Source organism: Nannospalax galili, unplaced genomic scaffold, assembly GCF_000622305.1.
Source record: "Nannospalax galili isolate Female #2095 unplaced genomic scaffold, S.galili_v1.0 scaffold761, whole genome shotgun sequence".
Taxonomy (NCBI): Eukaryota; Metazoa; Chordata; class Mammalia; order Rodentia; family Spalacidae; genus Nannospalax; species Nannospalax galili.
In genome coordinates, this window is record NW_008346389.1 from 1,710,793 (window position 1) to 1,733,199 (window position 22,407).

The window sequence follows — 22,407 nt, forward strand, 5'->3', positions numbered from 1 at the left end:
CTCCTGTATCTATACCCCACTTATTAGTCCCCACCCAATTTCATGACCCCCACCCATTATATATTTTTTAAGGTTTATTGATTCTAATTTGTGTCCCCAAATGCCCTTCAGTGTGGCTCTATCAACTGGTGCCTGATTAACCTACCCAGAGTCACACCCTCAAAGAAGACTGACTCTCCCTCTTCCAGCAGCTATCAGTTGCCAACAGATCCTTAGCTTGGGTTGGGGATTCCTACCCACTTCCTTGCCTCTATGCTGGGATTTTGTCTGTCTTTGTTACAGGCTTTGTGCACACTGCACCATTGTCATGAGTACATATGAGTAACTGCCCAACTCTCTGGAGAACTATTTCTTCTGGTCATCTACCACCTCTGGCTCTTACAATCTTTCCACCCCCTCTTCCCAAATGATCCCTGAGCCTTGGGAGGCAGAGGTTTCATAGAGGTGTCTTATTCAGCACTTTATTTGTGATAGTTTTGCATATATTTTTTTCCAGTGAGACCAGGCTACCCTCTTCCTTTCTGTCGAGTCTTTGTAACATTTAAGATTCATTTCCTACTTGTTTCACGGGGGTACTTTGGAAGTTGTTTTTGTATTTCTGTGGCTATGAAACAATTTAAGTGTGTTTGGAAAGATGAAGTCTTTTAAGATTTGGTAGAATTTGTGTAAAATTCAAAGGAGGGTTATTTTGTGAGCTAGTATTTTGGTAACTAAACATATTTTATAGATATTACTCTAGTTAAGCTTTTTATCCCTTAAAGTCAAATTTTCTAAAGTGTAGTAACCTGGGAAATTGCTTGTTTCAGTTCTGCTTTCCAGTGTATTCAGAGAATAGGACAGAAACACCTAGATGGGTTTGCACTTTCCTTTGTCTCATGTTTCCCCACTGTAATTTTTTTCTTAGGATTTGTAACTTTCCCATCTGTCATATGTTTTTCCCTTAGTTAAGTTAAGCAATTATTTTCCAATTTAATGCCTTTTAAAAAAGAACTAGCATTTTTTTCTCCTGCTTCTTTATTCTTTCTGGTTTCTGTTGCGTCAAGGCCTGCCTGTGCAGTTATTTTCTCTCTTTCATTTGGCTTAGCTTACCTTTTAGGACTTCTGTGGGGCCATAATGCTACATTGACTACTATCAGGATAAAGATCCTGATTTCCTAAGACTTGGAACTAACAGTCGAGGATAGGGAAGCTAAACTCAGGGTCTTCTTGTAATATATCCCAGGCTAGCCTTAGGACCGTAAGCCTGTCTCCACTTCCTGAGAACTGAGGATTATAGATACAAGTCATCATGTATGCTTCCATTTTTAAATTTTAAGCTTTTAAAAATAACTTTTAGGTGTATTTCCCATGCAGCATTGATTTGGGTTTTGTATTCTGAGCTGATCTGAAAATTATTTTATTTCATATACATCAATACATTTACATTTATTTGTATGAATGACAGGCTTTCCCTCAGTTCTGTCCTATTATTTTATGTTGTGCATGTTGGTATGTTTGGCATGTTTACTATGTTCCTTTCTTTGTATATACAACAAAAATGTATTGGAACTAATTACTGATTTAATTTAAACAATTTAATTTAAACAACACTGAATATCTTTTTGCTTAGCCTATTTTTATTAGGAAAGCTTTGATTTATCAACTGAAAACAGATCAAATATGAGATGTTCACAGATGAATAGTCCACAATTTTGTTTCTTTCTTAGTTTTCTTTCCTTTCTGTATGTAAGAAAGTTTGTTTTTCAGTACTTGTTTTTGCCCCAGTACCTTTTATGTCTTTATTACCTTAGATAAATATTTAAAAAAATACTGCAATAACTCCCAAAACATGGTTTGTTGTAATATACCCTGATAAGAGTTATGATCACAGCTGATATGGGTAGGATTCTTTGAGCCTCATATTGCATACAAGTAGCCCGTTAGTTCAGTGCTCTTGGTCAGTCTGACAACTTCTCATGAATCTCTAGGAAACTAGACTCCTTGTGCTATGACAGTCAGTCAGACAGGGAAATATTCTACCTTCCTATCAGTTCTGGGTAGTGCTAAGATCGAGCATGGGCTGCTAAACAATTAATATGGTCATCATTCTCACCAGGGATTGAAAGCAGTGTAGATAAATCTAGTCACAGAGCTTGGAGGCAGAGTGGGCATATCAGGTAGAATTCAGCCATGGCCATGGGCTGTGCTACAAACAAGTGGTGGAACTAATATTTAAAAATTGGAGCTATTATGGACTCTCTAAGAAGAATTATTTGGTTTTGATGACATTTAATGAGTGCCTCCTTTATCATGAGACTGAATTTTGTCATTGAGGTCTCTCACACTTGTTCTATATTTTCAATTGATAATCTAAAAACTTTCTTGTAAAAGTAGACTAAGCAGAAAGAAAATCAATGGGTCAGAGATGTGTAATTTCATCCTGGAAAGATTGTGAACATTTTTAAAACTAGGATATTCAAGTTTCACTGAGAGCAGGTATCGAGCAGTTCCTCAGAAAGACTTTGCTGTAGCCTAACAATAATAAATCATGAGGGGGGTAAAGAATTCCTGAGGATATCACTACACATGAGTGCATTATAGACCTCAGTAACAATCTGGATGTGTGCGTGTGTTGTGTGCTTGTGTGCTTGTGTGTGTGTGTGTGTGTGTGTGTATGTGTGTGTGTGTGTGTGTGTGTGTACATATGCATATACCTTCAAATGTGCAGGCCAGTAACTTTAAGCCCTGTCAAACTGTTGTACAAGCATTATCAACATCCATCTGGAAAACATTTCTAATCTCTTTGAAATAAAATTGCACAGCCAATACTAAGTCTCCATTACCCTCTCTTCTCTGCTAACTCTTGGCAACCACCACTCTACTTTCTGTTTCTTTGAATTTAATTACTCTAAGTATAACACATAAGTGGAATTGGGCTGAAATTGTTTTTTTTTTTTTGGGTGACTTTATGCCACCTAGCATGTCTTTGGGGGGGTCCAGACATGTTGCAGCATCTGAAAGAGTTTCTGTTCTTTTTCAACCTGAGTAACACCCCATTGTGTATGTTCACATTTTACACATCCATTCTGCTGTGCAGGGCTATTTGAGCTGCTGCCATTTTTGTCTGTTGTGAATACTGTTGCTATGAATGAAGGTGTAAAATATCTCTTCTTCTTTTCACTTCTTTTCAGTGAATAACAGGAAGTGGTATTGGTGGGTTATATAGTGTATAACATAGTGTTATAATAGCGTGTAAATATATTATATAATATGTGGAGTGATTTTCATTTTTTGAGGAACTTACATCCTCTTTCCCCAGTGGTTGCACCATTTTATGTTTTCACCAACAATGTGCAGGAGTTCCAATGTCTCTATGAACTCATCAACACTTATTTTCTGATATTTGAAAAATAAAGCCATCATAAAACCAAGTAGCACCTCCTGTAGAACCCTTTCTGTCCTTGCCTTTATAATCTAATGTAATATAAATATGAGATTGATATTCAGCAGATTGAGCAGACATTGTTTCTCATGTGTCATACTGTACCATATCATAAACCCATGTCAATAATTCCACATTCATAATACATAGAAAACTGTATGGCTATTTTTCTATTTTTGCTTTGCTAGGTTGCTTTACCCCCTTAAACTTATAATAAAAACAAAGCCTTATAGTAGAGGAATTCAAGGAAGGGGAGGAAAAAAAACAAACATAAAAGATCTAGTAAAAGTCAGGCATGGTGGCACATACCTACAATCCAAGTACCTGGAGGGCTGAGGCAGGAGGATTTTCATGAGTTCGAGGCTAGGCCAGGTTGAGATGCAGAGTGAGATCCTATCTCAGAATAACTATAAGTACATCAATAACAACAACAAACTGAAACAAACAAAAAGGATATAGGACAAACCAAAATTAAATAATATGGCAAAGTATTTTAACCAAAATACTACACAAAACACAAATGAATAAAAATTAAAGTCCAAGATTGGCATGCTGAGTTAGGAAAAACCTATCAAAAAACTTACTTCAAAAAAACAGGCATGGTGGTGCACACCTTTAATCCCAGCACTTGTGAGGCAGAGGGCAGACAAATCCCTGTAAGTTCAAGGTCAGCCTGGTCTACATAGTGAGTTCCAGGCAAGCAGGAGTCACATTGGTAAGACCCTGTCTTAAAATAGAAAAACAAAACAAAACAAAACAAAAAAACTTGGTTCAAAACTAAGATAAGAAACACATGACAAATATAGAAATACAAAAGTTTGTAAAGAGATAGAGAATATACTCCATGTAAACATGAAGCAAAGAAGACTTGTCATCAGACAAAAAGCTTTAAAGCAAGAAACATTACCAATAAGAAAGTTATTTTATAATGATAAAATGTCAGTTACTGCATAACCACAGTAATCAAGGCAGCATAGTGTTGGGGGAGAGACATGCATATAGCTAAAGGGCCCAAAACAGAGAACCAGAAGCTGACCCACACGATATGACAGCTGATTATTTTCCTGAGACAGAGTTTCACTCCATAATCCAGGTTGGCCTTGAATCTACCTGTCTCAGCCAATAACTGAGCCATTATCAGATTTTGTAAAGACAGAACAAAGCAGGCTGGGTAATCTGAAAAGAAGGAGGAGTCCTGGGGAAGACTGAGTGAAGATTTGAACTGGGAAGTCTCCCTTAACCCAGAGAAGGTGTATCTTGCTACCTCCTGGAGCAGAACATACCATGACTTCCAAATATGCAGTAGAGTGTAACTACTCTGAGTCAGTTCTCAAGTGCCTGTCCTGAGACCCAACAACACTCCACAGTGGCACCTGGGTTAATGGCTGATACTTTTCTGTGCTTAAGTTCCCTAAATATACTAGATGTACACTTCCTCCTTATATATGAATCACAAAGGGTTGTTATAAGGATGAAATGTTAGCACATGTAAAAATGCTTAGAATTCAGCCTGGCATTTGGTCAGTGTTAACTAACTGCCTTAGCTCACAGCAGCATGTTTGCTGTTGATGACAATATAATCAATATTTCCTATTATTTTCTTATCATGTATTGCCTTTTTTGTGTCTGACTATTGGATTTCATTCTATTGTGTTTGGAGGATGTGAACTGTGTATCTTTGATATCTCAAACCCATTGCAGACAGGCCGTGGAGACCGAACTCTGTGCAGTGACTGCTTGCCCACCTGGCACACACAGTGAGGACAGGTTCAGCACTATCTTTCACCCAAATCAACTGCTTTCCTGGCTGCAACTTCCAACATCTCTTTGTTGTCTGAATTCAGCAAAATTTCGTGATCGCTGTGCAATTTCTTCGCCCTCTCAGCACCAGGGACTGTATTCCCTGCCAGAATAAAAGTGCAACTCCACTAACGCAGTACCCGTTCTCCAAAGAGAAGCTGTTGTGATCACTTTGCAGCCCAACTTATTAACTTTTGTCTTCTTTTGCATCCTTTGCTGATGAAGATTGACAGACAGGCGGCTAAACTGATGCTTCAGGCTCTAGATTCCTACAGACTGACTTGTTCTGCCTGTCAGCGAGGTGCGGAAGGAGCCCTGTAGTCTGCAGATGACAGCAGTGAGAATGCACCTGTACGACAGCCTGAGTGTCTATGGAAAAATATATGATTCATAAAAAATAAATTTACACTTTCTAAACTTACAAGTATGACATATACTAGATTAATTTTCTAACAAATCGTGAATAGCATAGTCTCTTAAAGGAAAAATCACATTTTGGCTGCACTAGCAAACTTCTTCTTTAATAAGGACACGAATTGATTGTATTGATTGATTGGCAGCCATTGCTAAAAGCACAGCATATACAATGTGGAAAACCTAAAAGCCAAAGCTGTAGGGTGAGAACACCAGAAGCCACATCAGCCTGTGTCTCCCATGAATGCTTCTGAAGGACCTGTCATAGGCAGTGGTGGCCCTCTCTGTTGGTGCCTCTTGAGTTTAGGTATGTACCTTACCATTTTCACTTTCCCTAATGAAACCCCATTAGATGGCTGCCATCCATTATACTAAACTGATTTAACCCCTTTTCCATTTGTGTGAAAAGTATCATCTTTGAAGAAGACAATTAGTTCCATGTGATCATGATTAGTAGTGTATGGTGCTTGCATCATTTCTTAAATCAATTCTTTTAAAGAGAAGTTCTATAGCCCACAACTTGATTAAAAGATCTCTCTCCATCACACACGCTCTTCAGACTCATATGTGCCTTTGGTTCATCCTTCTTTAATCATGCCTGAATCGTCCCCTAGAATGTAGTAGCATTCACTGAACTTCCTCCGTGTTCGTCAGTCTTTTTGTGGAAGCTGAGGAAGAACCTAGAAACATTCTTAAGGGATGGCTATACAACGACTGGGCAAGAATCAGAATATGATTTCCATTGTCGCTTCTTCTTTCTTGGACTTTTCCTGGAGTCACCCAGGTTTGCAGCGATGGTAATGGGTGGAAAACAGAAGCATTTCTGGCTACAAAGCCCTACACTTTGGGAAATAGCTGGCAATGACGTCTAGAGACAAAGGGCCTCTTTCTAGATTTGCTTTTACAAATTCATTACTTTACCTTATGAGTATGTCTGCCATGTCTTGCTAGATAGCTTTGAAATAATTCATATTAACTTGGCAACTCATTCACTGGATAACAGCATCATCTATACATATTAGATGCTTCCTCCTGTATATTATTTGAGATCACTTCCATTCTCCCATCTCCACCCATTTCTAATTCTTTCGTTTATTTTGAAACTAATTTTTTATCCCGTTTTTCTAAATCCTGTGATCATCAGTTTAAAACAAAGTACAGGAACTAGCAAAAAGGTATTTCTGAAGTATGAAGAAAGATTGGGTCTGCACAGCACTTCTGTTGAAGGAAGTGAATGTTATGGTTAAGGTAATGTGTAGAACGTACTTAGGTTGATAAGATTCCTTTGGCATATTTTGAATCAAAATGACTGCTTTAAACTCTAACCTATGTTATGCATGTTATCCTTTGATTTTTATGTGCTTTAGAAAAGACTTGAAGACTATACCAAATAATAATAGTTATTTCTGAGTGAGAAATAGGTTTAACATCTATAAATTAAAAAAACAGGTTGAAATTAGGTGGTTTAAATTATACAGTTTTAAATAATATGTCAAATAAAAATACCTGAACATTAAATTGGATCTTAACTTCATCTAGTCTTACTCTTGGAAAGTTCTTAATATATATAGCCAAGATTATTATGTGTTGGCACATTATTCTAATTTTCAGGTCACTAAAATAATTTGATGGCTAATCCTTTTATTCTCAAAACAACTTTTCTGCATAAAATAAGCTATATCTGTTTACAAAGAAAATCAACTATAGTGAAATACATGAATGGGTGATAGAACAAACTATTCAAGCTTTTATTAACATATTAAACACCAAGAGCCAGCATAAGTCTCATAAGTGTCATAAGTTCAAAATAAAGATAAATGTAAATGATATCTGTAACAACTGGAAGATGAAACTATAATAGCTATTAATTGTATTAGCAATAAAGTCATAGATATTGTTAACACTTTGGATTTGTTTTCTGCATACATAATCAAAGTATGTTGGTTCATGATTTATCAACTTCAAATTCAAAAACTCTGTGACAATATGATAAAGAAAGAGAAATATAACAATTAAAATTAAATTATCTAATCTAATAACAAAAGAGAAAATCAATAGATAGTTTAATGTACCTGTTCTTGAGAGCAGTTCATTAAGCATTATAGTATCTTCATTATTCCAGGTGCTTAGGAATGTATGCTGAGAGGCTGTCAGTAAGAGACCTAATTAAGTCACTTTCACAGAAATGGACTCAAATGCCATGTCATAGATGTTAAATTACATTGCTTTGGGGGGCACTCTTATTTGGGTCATATATCAGAACACATCTTTACCCTTTAGCTAAAGTAGCCACTCCAGGGGTAGAGCCGGTGGAAATGACATGCTGAGGATTTCTATGGAGACAGGAGGGAAGAGCACATTCTCTTTCCATGATTTCATATATACAAATAAAGTATAAGATCATCAGCATAAACAAACCCATTTAAAAGTATTTATTACAGTTATCTTAAATTCAGATGCTATATTTAATTTCTTACTTTCAGTTTTAAGGTTGTTAAATAAAGATAAGCTTTTATATACAAGGAAATTATGTACTTTATTTAAAGATAATTTGTCTTTGTTTTGTTTTTTAGCTGTGACAGGGACAACACATTCCTCGGTAAGAATGTGTTCTAGTTTCCTGTTATGATAGAATCCTAAATTTTAATGAATCCCCAAATCACTAAAATTGACATCCACTTTTTCCTTAACTAATCAGGCTGAAGAGCATTTTATTAATGTAAGACATTATTTTGTATAAACAAGATTATTCATTTTGGAATTTGGTCTAACAATACTAGTTGGACATAATGAACAATTATACTGATTTTTAATAACATGCTCACAAATTCAACATAGAAAATGCAGTCATTGCTAACTGGTAATTTTACCTGGGATACAAAGTTTGATTGATCTTAGAACTATTGAAAATAGTTTCTCATCTTAACTTATTGCATTTTTAGGCTGATATTGGCATGAGATGCTTCAAAAGAAATTATACAGGTACAAAGTGTTCATTGGTCACCAATTCAATTACTTGAATCAACTGTTGGATTACTGAACTCATAGGATTTAGGTTTTATTTCAGCATCTCTGTAAGTTTAGCCCTTCCTACATTACATCTTTGACTCCCACTGTTCTTTAGTGCTTTCTACTGTGGAATTAAAATGCTACAAACATCAAATATCTGAAAATTTACCCCAAAATCCCCATTATAATTCCCAGTTTACTGATGGGGGAGAAAATTTATTTTTTTTTCAACTTACACGTACATATTGACTGGCAACCGAATTACTAGGTGCTAGGAATAGAACGATGATTAATAGCAACAGAGTCTCTGCTCTTTCAGAACTTTAAATTGTATTTCCATAGTAATAAGAGAACAGAATTTTGGTTAACCTGACTTGAGTTTGAATATTGCTTCTACATCTTATTTTCTCTGAACCTATCTAGTATACCATTCCTCAAGATGGTTTTACTATGCTTCATGTTGCTATAAAGAATGGTTAGAACACATCTCTTAGCTAGCACAGTAATAAATGCACAGTACTTACGAAAGTCAAATATCCCACATAAAGCAGATACTGAAGAGAGCATATGTCCTCTTAACTCATTGTATGTCATTCATAATGTTTTAGTAACATAAACATTTTCATGCTGATTCATATTCTGCTAGTGCCATGGAATGTCTATTTTTTTTAGATAATGTGAGATTTATATGCTCCGAAAAGAGCATATGTAAATTTCTCAAGTTCGTAGTCAAGACTAGAGACTGTGGACTAATTCCACTATAAATATGTTTTCCCAGTGACTCTTATAAAATATATTCCCTGAACTATAATTTGAAAAGCATTGAAATTTAACATTTTCTTTCTTATTGACCTAGTGGGGACATACAGGGACCCACCATCTATGTATCTATTAATATAAATATGATCCATCATTAAGCTCAAAATACTATATGCTATTGAACCGCAGTCTGAGTAGCAGCACTGAAGTCCAAACAAGAAGGACACAAAAAGACAAGGAAAGACTGCAGAAGTACCGAGTAAGATAAGAAGACAGTTACTCTGCTCTACATACGTGTGATAGCATTCTGCCAGCAACAGATGATACTCAAATGAGTATGATGAAGACACTGGACCCAAAGGATGAAGGTGATTTCTTGTGTCAGCTGACCTCAAGGCCGAAAATGTACACATTTATATATTCACTTACTGCCACAACACTGAGAAATGTACGTCTGTGTTTTTAGTCCCATTTTACAGTTTGATGATCCTTACTACCAATTTTAGAATTTTCCCAGCAGATTTTGAGGTGAAAAGGTAGTTCATTTATCAGAGTAGAATGCACGATGATGTCATCATTAATTTTGCCTTACAAAATTCCATCAGGGGCACATATACATCTCAGCTTCTAATAGGAGTCAGTAAGGACTTAACTGGGTATATTTGAAAATATTTGCTTACAAGTAGACAATTTCTAGAGAGTTAGAATATTACTGTTCACTATGTATTTTATGTAGTGCATGACAATGCATATTGCAGTGTATTCTCCATTAATATAATCATTAACCAAAATTCCAGTATTTACAAAAATGTAACCTTCCTTCTTGTTAGATGAATTTTGTTGCATTGTAAATTATACTGTATTGTTTCCCAGACTCCACTTAGCTGGCTTCATAGCCATAATATTTGCATTGATCTTTATGAAAACTCCCTGCTTTAACTTAATGCCAATTGCTGATTATAAATGCAGTTAAACCATGAGATTCTGCTTCATCTGACTCTTGGCACCTGCCTAATAGTCCGCTGATAAATCATATCTCCATCTGAAACTGATTTCATCCAGTAGCCTCCCAGGAAAGAAGGGAGGGCTGGGAAGATGGATCAGTGAATAAGAATGCTTACTATGTAAGCATGGGGATCTGAGTTCAAATCCTCAGCACCCACATTAAAAGCCAGCCGTGACTGAACATGACTGTAACCCCATTATTGGGAATGAGGGTGGGGACAGTGACATATGAATACTGAGAACTAGTTAAAACAGTGAGGTTCCAGGGCAATATGAAACTGTCTTGGAGGAATAAGGCAGAAAGCAACAGAGGGTAGCTTTACATGTGTGTGCACGGATGGGGGCATTCCATACCCATGTGTATACAACAACATACCATACATTACACACATGCTTGCACGCACGCATGCACAGAAAAAAAAAAACCTATTGGGAAACAAAACTGCCAGACTGATAATGATTCAGGGCTATAGAAAATAAAGCCCGGGGTACAGATGTCTTTATTGTATATAAGTCAGTTTCAGAAGTGCCTTTCCTGGTTATCATGATGGCCATGCCTCAGCTCTGCTTGGAAAAGCGGAGATCCAGGCAGCACTCAGAGACCTCATCGGTGTGGGTCATGAGCAAAACCATAGCGGGACCAGGGGAGGCTGTCTATGTCTAGATAGTATTTACCAATCAAATCTGTTCTGACAAATGGAGTTGATTGAATGAAATGTGGGAAAAAGAAAGGTGAATATTTGATTCATCCAAAATTATATTTTGGCCATCCCCATGTATAATCAAAGGGTTCAAACTCTGAAATATTCAAAGTTAAGTTATGTAACGGGGTGGGATGTACAGGGAGTACTTGAGCTGGCTCCCATCAGTGTGACAGCTGATTGTGAATCTTTTCCCAGCTGTGCTCTCAGTAACCACACCGTGGTAGCTTGAAATCAGCTAGGGTTGAGTATTTCTACCTTGGAGTCAGCAGTGCTACAGAGCAGGGCTTTCCATGACTGTTTTCCTCAGGGAGTGGTTGGTGTTAAAACATTTATCAACACATTGTGCAGTGACTCTGTGTGTATATGTAAATATTCTAAAAATCTAATTCATGGAAATTAATCAAAAATAACTTTAAATCTCGTTCTACCTCACTTGTGCGATGAAAAATACAGGTGGGATATGATTTAAGATGTGAGAAATTCTCTTAGTACTGGTTTTCATAAGCTCATTCTTCTATTTTCACAGCAGCAGGTAGTAGTGGTGGGCTAATCCCAGCCTGTTGGCAATCCCAGTCTGATTCCCCTTCAGCAGGCCTAACCCTTTGTTGTAGTTGATCATGTTTATTCCAAAAGCTTTCCTCCTTAAAGCACATGAGTGCATACTAAAAATTTGTAGCTATTTGCAGCTATCAAGAAGTCAGTAATTTATGGAGTTTAGATAGTTCAGAAATAAAGATGAAATTATCTCAAAACAGGCTGGAGAGATGGCTCAGCGGTTAAGAACACTGGTTGTTCTTGCAGAAGACCCGGGTTCGAATCTCAGCACCCACATGGCAGCTAACAACTGTCCTTAACTCCAGTCCCAGGGGATCCTACAGCCTCCTCTGACCTCCTTGGGCATTGCACGACATGGGCATTGCACTTATGTACATGCAGGCAATACATGCATACACATAAAATTTAAAAAAATTTAAAAAGAAATTATAAAAAAAACAGCAGAGATTTGAATCAGGTTTGTGTCCTTGGAAACCTGTGTTGAAATATGATTGGCATGTGGCATTCTGGAAAGTTTCTTAGGAGGGAATTAAAGAGTTATGAAGAGCCTGGGTAAGGGAAGAGAGAGAAAGGGGGGGGGAAGGGACAAGGAGAGAGCGAGAGCGAGAGAGCGAGAGGGAGAGCGAGAGACCGTAAGACTAGGCCCTTCCTACCACTTGGCCTTTCTCTGTATGCAGCAGTTCCTCTTCATGCTCTACCGTGTCACCACACCCTCTCAGACATTGCCACTTCGCCCTCGACTTCCAGCCTCATGAACCAGGAGCAAAACACACTTTTCTCTAAGTTGTTTAGTCTCACATGTTCTTTTATGGCAGCTAAAACAGACTAAGAAATGAACAATGGATACAAACTTCATTTCTCCCCCCAAAATCTGATAATAACCCCCAAAATCCAGAAAATATTTTTATAGACTTAGCATATCTTAAGAATACAATGTGGTTATTTAATATCATATAATCACATATTGTAAAAATTCTTCTTCCAGGGGCTGGAGAGTGGTTACGTGCTCTTATAGAGGAACAAAGTTTTGCTCCCAGCACCCGTATCAGGTGGCCCAAAGTCACGTGTAACTTTAGGTCTAAGGGATTCAGCACCCTCTTTGGGACTCCACAGGCACCTGTACTCACATGCTCACATACCCACACACAGACATGCATATAATTAAAAAGTAAAAAATAAAATCTTGAAAAAATTCCTCTTCCATAAAACTTGTTCCAAAAACTTGATTTTTCTATAGTTAGGATTTCTCAAATCTGACATTCACTATCATTGATGAACTTGCCATCGATAAATACATGGTCATATCCATTAAACAGACAGAGGTTACTCCACAAAAGATATTCTAACTGAACCTATGCACCATGTTAAAACTCAACTGTGTCAGACAAACCCAAAATTTGGCTTTGTAGTTTGCTGCTGTTTTATAACTTGGGAATTTTTTCCCAGGCTTAGTAAGATTAAAAAAATAAAATTTTCTACCAACTCAAAGTTTATAATTTGGAAATAGGATGCCTCGAATTGGAATTCTAAACTTTCCAAGTTCTAAGATATTTAGAATTTTGCCTTTGTTACACTGCATTTTCACAAGCATGGGCGTGAATTTCTTAAGCCTTGGCTGATCAGAAGATTCAGCTAAATACAATACCTTCTTCTCCAACAGAATCAGCAACCTGAAGTCTAACTGTAATTGCTTCTCACCCAAATGACAGAAAACAATTTCAAGGGCTGTTTTACTTAATTAAGATGCATGAAGTGTGGACCTCCAGGTCACACTGCCCTGTATGTTACACCTCTTTAGTATTTTCAAACACTGTTCTGTCCCAGGCACCTTGCAATAGTGTTTAGAAAGACAATCTCAGTGCTTCCAAATCTCACTTATGTGTAGAAATATTATTGACAGCCTCTGAATTTTTCCCAGTTCCAGAATTTATTTACTTTAACTCGCTGGGCACTAACTGAAAACTTAAAAGGTAAGAAGTTTTCTTATCTTTTTGTTGGCTTAATATTTCTGAAGAAATAGGTGACTACATGAAGAACTTTCTTCAATCTATCTTATTTAAGAAGAAATCTGAAACGGAGGCTTTGGGCCCCTGGCCTAGATTGAGGGAGGTTTTCAAAGAAGGCTAGGTTTGTGCTAGTCTGAAGAAAAAAGAAAAGCAGCTTCCCACTCTCAAGATGTAACCTGCAAGTCACACCTGTACAAAATGGCAGCATGGAGGTTTGGACAGCACCTCCAGACCCTATGCACATCATGAGGTGGTTCAAGGGGGAGTTGTATAATCAAGAGACATTTGTATTTATTTAAGTATGAGTAAAAACATATACCTCAAAGACAATACAAACTTGGGACTTTAAAATTATAAATCTTTACCAGAGGCACATCTGACAGAGATTTACTATCCAGAATAAAGAACTCAGAAAACAATCAAGAAAGCAAGATTCAAGAACTCAAAACCATCAAGAAAAAGATGGGCTAAGGATCTGAACAGAAAGTTCCCAAAAGAGGAAATAAAGATGGCTAGGGCGCATCTTAAAAGGTGTTCAACATCGCTTGTAATTAGAGAAATGAAATGCAAATTAAAACTACTTTAAGATTTCATCTTACACCAGTCAGACTGGCTAAGATCAAGAGAACAAATAATACCAAATGCTGGAGAAGATGTGGAGAAAGGGAATGCTCATCCACTGCTGGTGGGATTGTAAACTCATGCAATGCCTAAGGAAAGCAGTGAGGAGAAACCTTTAAAAACTAAAAATGAACCTACCATATGACCTGGTTATATCACTCCTTGGCATGTATCCAAAGACTCATCCTACTGCAGGGACACTTGTACATCCGTGTTTGTTGCTGCTCTTTTCTCACTAGCTAAGAGATGGAAGCAACCTAAGTGTCCCTCAGCTGACCAATGGATAATGAAAATGTGGTACATTTATACAATGGAGTTCTGTAAAGAAAGATGACATCATGAAATTTTCAGGTAAGTGGATGGAACTAGAAACTGTTATACTAAGTGAAGTAACACACACTCAGAACAACAACTGATGTATGGTCTCCTTCATCTGTGGATCCTAGCACCAAATCCTTATATGTGAATATGTATCTAGATGTCACTGTAAGGACCAGAATAATGAAAATGAGCAAAGGAGGTAAAGGGAAAGAAAGAACCTGAGAGAGACAGTAGGAGGCAGGTGTTACTAAAGGAGAAAGGGATAAAAATGGGGGTATTTAAATGGGAGGAGAAAGGGAGGGCTAAATAAAGAACCTTGGGGATAAAAGGAAAGAAGGAGCTCAAGAAAGGTGGGACCATAGGAGACTGGTTATTATCAATGGGGACACTTTAAATGGGGAAACCATGGCAGAGGAGTTAGACAGGGAGAGAGAGGGGAGAGATAAATAATGCCTAGCTAGTTTAAAAAAAAACAAAACCCAGAGTAAATCATAGTAGTCCAACAACCTAATGACAAATTACACATACAGTATCTCTACATGAGTCCATGTGTATAGCTAAAGGCTACATAACAAGAAACAGTGCCAGACAGGAGAAACCTTCCTTTGAGTTGTTGATCAGGATGGTCTAAGAGACTCCCAAAATTACACAGGCTATTGCCGTAGCCCTTGATGGCCTCCCAGAACTTGAAGGTAAGACACTACTGCTGAAGACAGAACATACTTTGGACACAGGATTTAGAGCAATAGAGCTGCAATTGACCTGAAATCACTCCCCTGAAGGCAGCGCTCACTGCTTTGGAGAGCACTATGAAGGTACCAAGGGAAACCATCAATCGATGGTCCAACACCAGCTTCAAGACCAAATAACCACATCAATAGTCAGCACAGCATATGACACTGATGCAGTAGTGGCACATTTATCTTAGGGACAATCAACAGCTACCTAATTAAACTAAAAGTCCACTCAATGGGAGGAAACTCATGTGTGATACTATAAACATAACAAAATACACATGGCTGGAGAGGTCATAGCTCTTAGAGAAAACCCCAAGACTGTCACATCCTTAGACTAATGTAATTTCTTGCTATGTACAAAATATGTATCCTTATATTACAGACAAATATCCCAGTCACCACTCATCAAAGAAGCTTCTTCTGCACCAGTCGGAGACTATTACCAAGTACCACAACTGGTCACACACAGACATTGTCTATGAATTGCCCAGGTCTAAGTGACACATCTACAATGCAACCTCCACACCTTAGGCACACAGAACATAGAATGGGGTAATGAAAACAGCACTAATGAATCTCTCAGTTCTCATTAATGAAGCTCTCTCATGCAACAGAGGGCCAGAAGCACTAAAAGTCACAAATAGCCAAAATGTAGAGATTAAGAGTCTGAAGATTGTTGGTCCTGGGACAGGATTCCTATATTAAACCTCACCCACCCAAGCTTCAGGGAACATCTTGGAAGAGGGAGCAGAAAGGAGCCAGGGAGGAGGTGCATGACCATATGGAAACAAAGTCCTATATCTCCTGGGAACCTGCTTATATGATTCTATGACAATGGTGTCAGCATATACAAGTCTCATGCAAACTCAGGCAGAAAAACCCAGCATAGAACTGGTGAAATGAGCAACAGACCCCAATCTTAGCTGAAGAAACATTGGGAACTGGTTACTGTGAGGTGAGGAAGCACTGATCTTCCTAAAGCAAGAGATTCTAGATAGGCTGTCTAGACGTCAGTGGATGGACTTGCACTGGGGAATGTCTGGGGACACTGACTTGAAACATTGGGCCTTAACATGGATGATGGAGTATATGGGTTCCAGTTGGGGGCTGTGGAGGGTGCTGGTGGGGACAGGGGTATAAAGATGATTAAAATTGTTGGAGATATTCTGTATTAAATACACAAAAATTCAATAAAGAACTATCTAGTGTTTAAGATAACCCATTATAACATGAGTATATGCATTTATTAAGCATTTGTGATAACAAGAAGCTGTGACTGCAGTACAAGGAAACATGAAACATAGTTGTTACACTCAGTGCATCACTGATAGTAGTGGTAGTAATAAAATCCTATATAATAGCACACAAATACAGAAAAGCATCTCCTGTGGAATATATGTGATGTTTGGATAAACTCTATCTTTGCTTCCTTATGCTACTAACTGATCAACAGTTGACCAAGTTTTCCTATATGTTTTTCCAACTTGTAACAGGAGAGAGAGTTTTTATATATGTAAGACTAGTATAGCTTAACCAACTAGAAGTTACCCAAGAAACTTCAGAGTAAGTCTTGGTAGCTGAGGACATATCACATTTCAATAGTTGACTATTACCCTAGTTTGCTTCTCTGTTGCTGTGATAAGCACCACAACCAAAAGCAACTTGTGGAGGAAAGAGTCCATTTCAGGTTACACTTTATAGTCCATCATTAAGTGACATCAAGGCAGGGACTCAAGACAGGAGCCTGAAGGCAAGAACTAAAGCAGAAATCATGGAGGACTGCTGTTTATGGGCTTGCTTTTCCTGGCTTGCTTAGCTACTTCTTATATAGCCCAGGCCCACCTGCCTAGGAATGGCATCACCCACAGTTGGCTGGGCCCTCTTACATTAACTTGCAATTAAGAAAATCCTTCACAGACATAACCACAGGCAAATCCGATGGAGGAAATTCCTCAGTTAAGGTTCCCTATTTCCAAGTGACTCTAGCTTGTGTCAAGTTAACAAAAACCAACCAACACAAATATATAGCACCAATCCAATGTCTTGGATTTAATTTTTATTGGGTGGAATCTAAGATGGTCCTTAAACTCAGTGGGTTTATATATGGCCCTTGTACATTTGCATGCAAATCTGTGATATGTCTGAATTTAATGCATAGGCAGGGTAAGCTTAAACAAAGGTGGGATGATCTGAGTGAGAACTATCCCCCATGGGCTTATGAACACTTGATCCCCACTTGGTGGCATTGTTTGGGTTGGTTATGAAAGTTTCAGGATGAGGTGCCTTTTTGGAGGAAGTCTGTCACTGGGGAGTGCTTTGAGAGTGTATAGCCTTGCCACACTTGCCGTTTCCCCTATGTCTTTCCTCTGTGCAGTGAAGATACGACATCTCAGCTGTCTGCTCTGGCCATCTGTGGCTGTGCCTCCCCCACTGTAATAGCTACTTTTCTGTGGCTGTGATAAAACACCATAACCAAGACAATTTATAGAAAGAAGAGTTTATTCAGGCTTATGGTTCCAAGGGTAAGGGTCCATCATGGTAGGGGAGGTGTGGAGGTAGAAGCAAGAGCAGAAAGCTGAGAGTTCACATCTTCAAGTTCCTTCAGGAAGCAGAGAGAGCACCTGGAAGTGGGTTGAGGTGATGAACTGCCAAAGCCTTCCCCCAGTGACGTGCTTCCTCCAGCAGGGGCACACCTCCTAAAAGAGTAATGACTTTCCCTAAACAGTGCCACCAACTGACCAAGTGTTCAAATACTTGGATACTTCTCATCCAAACCATCACACCTGCCATTATGGACTCTGCCTTTGGAACTGTAAACCAAAATAAATTATTTATTCTATAATTGCCTTTGATTATAGTTTTTATCACAGCAACCAAAAGTGACTAATACAATGTGTGTGTGTGTGTGTGTGTGTGTGTGTGTGTGTGTGTCAACTGACCAAGTGTTCAAATACTTGGATATCACACCTATGTACATCCCCTGTATGGAAGAGTCCACAGTAAATTCTTTGCCAATCCCTTCATTATAGCTCTTCTAAAATGGAGTACATTTTGTTTACTTTAGTCCTTGTGCATTCTAGCTGACGGTGCAGCTAGCTTCATTTCTTAACTAACATCCTGCAGAACATAGATTTATTTGATGCATCAGGATTGTGCAGAAGCCTCTCAGTGGAATATATCACCCAGATTGGATCAGTAATGTACAAGAGCCCATGGGCTGCAAGATGAAAGGCACTCTGCCTTTTGACCTGTCCACCACAATTTTATCAAGTATGGGAGCCACAAGAGACTCTTAACCAAGAGAAACCTGCAAAATAACATCAGTCCTGTAGAAAATGACACTGAATGCTTGCAAGTAAGTGGTACAGTCTCTCTGTCTTGCTGCTAAGGCTTTTCTCCTCTTCTTCAGTCAAAACAGAGTGCTTACTGATTGCAAAGTAACAGGGGTCTAAGAACTGATTTTAATGATGCTACTGAATTTTCAACAGTCTTAAGACAGCTTAGTGAGATAAAAGCTGGAGTGACAAAATGTAAAGTGTTTTCAAACAGATTTGCATTGTTCAAGTCCATGGGTTGGTTTGTACTTCAGGGAGATGGAAGGCAAGTGGAGATGTTGAGTATTAGCATTTGAGAATACTTCTCCTCTAACAATTGTGAATCTGGAGAATAACATAATTTGAAGAGATCTGAATGCTTCTTGCCTTCAAGTTCAAGGCTTCGTTTTACTGATAGGGAAATAGATGCCTAGAGAGGGAAACAATTTATTCAGGGACATAGAAATGGAGAATTCAAGAGCCAATACTTGAAGTCATTTCTACTGGCCCTGGGTCTAATAATTCTCCCCATCACAACTTATGTATATGCTACTCTAGCTGAGAATGTTTTCCATTCTTTCCCTTTTTCCTATTTTCTTTCTCTTATTGCATCTCTCCCTACTATGTTTTGTTATTTTTTTCTTTCCTTTTTTTACATTGTCTCTTTCTCTTTCCCCTACCCTCTTGCCCATATTCTTTAGCAATTATTTCCTGAGGATTGTGTGATAGTTTGGTGTGAAGGATGAGGAATTTAGAACAGTCCTTGGACTCACGAACTAACAAGTCTAACAAGACACATAGACATGGCAGGCCAGAAAACATTTCCTAAGACATCAAATTTATACTGAGACCTGAAAGATGAGGAGACAGCCTGTCACAGAAAATGCTAGGTGACAATTCCAGGAAAAGGAAGCACACGTGAATGTGTAGTGGCTTTAAGACAGAGGAGGCCAACATGGAGGTGTTGGCAGGAACAACAACCCAGACAACTGAAACGATACTGTGGTTTGACCCTGTCTTCAAGGCCAAAGCTCTGGACTTCAGCCCTGAATTCTGTCTAAAACACTTCATTTCTGTATAGTCTGTGAACTTTAAATGCGTACACCAGGAAGAATCATTCTGAATCTTAGAAAAAGAAAAATGCATCACATGTATGTGCTGAGACCATACTACCCTGGCCATATGTGTCAATGGCTTCACCTACAGCTTCCAGCAACCCTCTGAGAGCCAGTACTCAATGGGAGTGAGGATGGGTTGGGCACTCTGAAGTCAGATACATACAGCCTGGAATTTAAACCTGACTTAAAACCTTCTGGTGCTTTGTTCTGGAACAAGTCTCTCAGTCTAAATTTCATCTTTCTCCTGTGGAAGATTAGATTCCAAAACTGCTCCAGAAGGTTACACAGAACACAGGTGAAGAGTCCCTCAGAACACAGATGAATAATCCCATAGAACACAGGGTGAAGAGTCCCTCAGAACACAGATGAATAATCCCATAGAACACAGGTGAAGAGTCCCTCAGAACACAGATGAATAATCCCATAGAACACAGGTGAAGAGTCCCTCAGAACACAGGTGAAGAGTCCCACAGAACACAGATGAATAATCCCACAGAACACAGATGAAGAGTCCACAGATGAATAATCCCATAGAACACAGGGTGAAGAGTCCCTCAGAACACAGATGAATAATCCCATAGAACACAGGTGAAGAGTCCCTCAGAATACAGATGAATAATCCCATAGAACACAGATGAAGAGTCCCACAGAACACAGGTGAAGAGTCCCACAGAACACAGATGAATAATCCCACAGAACACAGATGAAGAGTCCCATAGAACACAGATGAATAATCCCATAGAACACAGATGAAGAGTCCCACAGAACACAGATAAAGAGTCCCAGAGAGTTTTCAGGAACAAAAAGTACTTACAGATTCTCAATAAATCAGCAAAAGAGTATAGGGCATTTAAAAAGTTTTAAGTGCAACATCAGTAGACCCTTTTTAACTGCAGTCATGCATTATAGCCATGTAAAAGTAATGTATAGTCCATACTTTCTACAAAGACGCTGCCAGGAATGAAACCAATGTATATTTTCAAGAGAACATATTGACCTGGAGAAGGCACATGTGGCCACTGGAAAGCAGAGAAAGTTAACAAGCCCCTTGGGCCATAGACACAGCCAGCTCATCCCAAGGCTATTCCAGCCAATGCACATAAAGACAAGAAGAGTCAAGCTCCCAGCTCTTGGTATGTGTGGGCTGAAGTCTCAGACTCATTGGAAATGAAACAAAAATCACTTCTTTCTTTCCTTGATGTCTCATTTTGTCTTCTGCAATTGTGGGTAATACCTCCTAAGAAGGCTTGGGGTTAAATGGAAAGAGATAAAAGGGTTGAGGGAAGAGAATTTATTATCAGTAGTAGCAGCAGCAGGGACACTAGTAGTCTCTGTATTTGCTCTCAGTAGCTATTTATGCTTTTTAAATTAATAGAATGCAGTCATATTTTATAGGTCTGAAGTTGTAATGCTTTGATAATTTGATTATAATGGCAATGGGAATGGAGATATTTTCAAATAGAAAAAAATGAGAAAGCCTAAGCAAGTGATAAAGGTCTGTGTAGGTTTGTTATAATATATAAAGGAGGAGACAAAAATAATACACACATAATTTTAAATTTCTATGGTCATAGTATAGTCAATTTGTTTAAGTAACAAAGTACATATCTACTCAAGGTTTAACTGAGAATATTTGTTTTTTTACGCAAGCCTTATCTACAAAGCACATGATAATTAAAAGTACGTCTGGTGGAACTAATCTTATTGGATGTTTAACAGTCATAGTTTGAGGCCTATACTAATGTGGTCAGAACGACTTAAAAGACAGTTTTTGTCCCTTTCCCTCCAAGGTCAACTAGTTCCAGGGGACTACAGAACATCTCTCAAAATGTCCTGTAACTGTGGTGAGTCACCTGTCCTCCTGTTCAGGGAGGACATGGAGACCCCACGAGATGGACCTGAACTAGTATCCCGTCTACAAAGAGGAGGGTCAACTTAGAGGAAACATCTCATTCATGCCTCCAAGTGAAGCCAGACATGGTCGAGCAGGACCTTTGACTTATCTTCACATAGATGGAACTGGTAAAGAAAGGAGCCAGGAGATCCTCCCAAGGCCATGTGACCCCTGAGGAACAGAGCCGCAAATGACCTCAAATGTAAAAATAATTTGATTTATTTGGGCTAACTGTATGGTCTTAAACACCTAAAAGGAAAGTATAACCAAAGAATAAAGTTATCAGTATATTTCTTTAAGAGTTCAAAGGATTACACTTCCCAGACATTAGGCTTAAGTCTACATAAAAAGTGATTTAGATAATTATTATTTATGATTTTGTTCCTAACCAGAAAGTGCTGCTCAGATATAAGGCTTCAAATCTTCATCTCCAATATTGTAGTGCCCACTTGTAGCTAAGGGAGACAATCAGATATTGTTGTAAAATGATAGATAAATTTGTTTTCTCCCCCTATCTAGAAGCCTTTGAGAGGGAACTGACACTGATTCTAACCACTCTAACAGCTATCAAAATACCTGGAAGCAAATCTTGAATCCATCACTTTAGAATCCAGCCTTGAAAGACAAAAGAAAAATGAGGAGGAACCCAATAGACGGATGCTTTTGGAAGCCCTTGTCAAGAAATTCCAATGGACTCTCATATGAACATTTGAAAATTGCCCTGTTCTG

General features: G+C 38.3%; 1 protein-coding gene across 19 annotated transcripts in view; it reads right to left on the bottom strand.

Moving 5' to 3' along the window:
* The window catches only part of Trpm3 (transient receptor potential cation channel subfamily M member 3), a 559,244-nt gene that overhangs the window by 455,131 nt on the left and 81,706 nt on the right, over window positions 1–22,407 (bottom strand). The gene's annotated exons all lie outside the window — the stretch shown is intronic.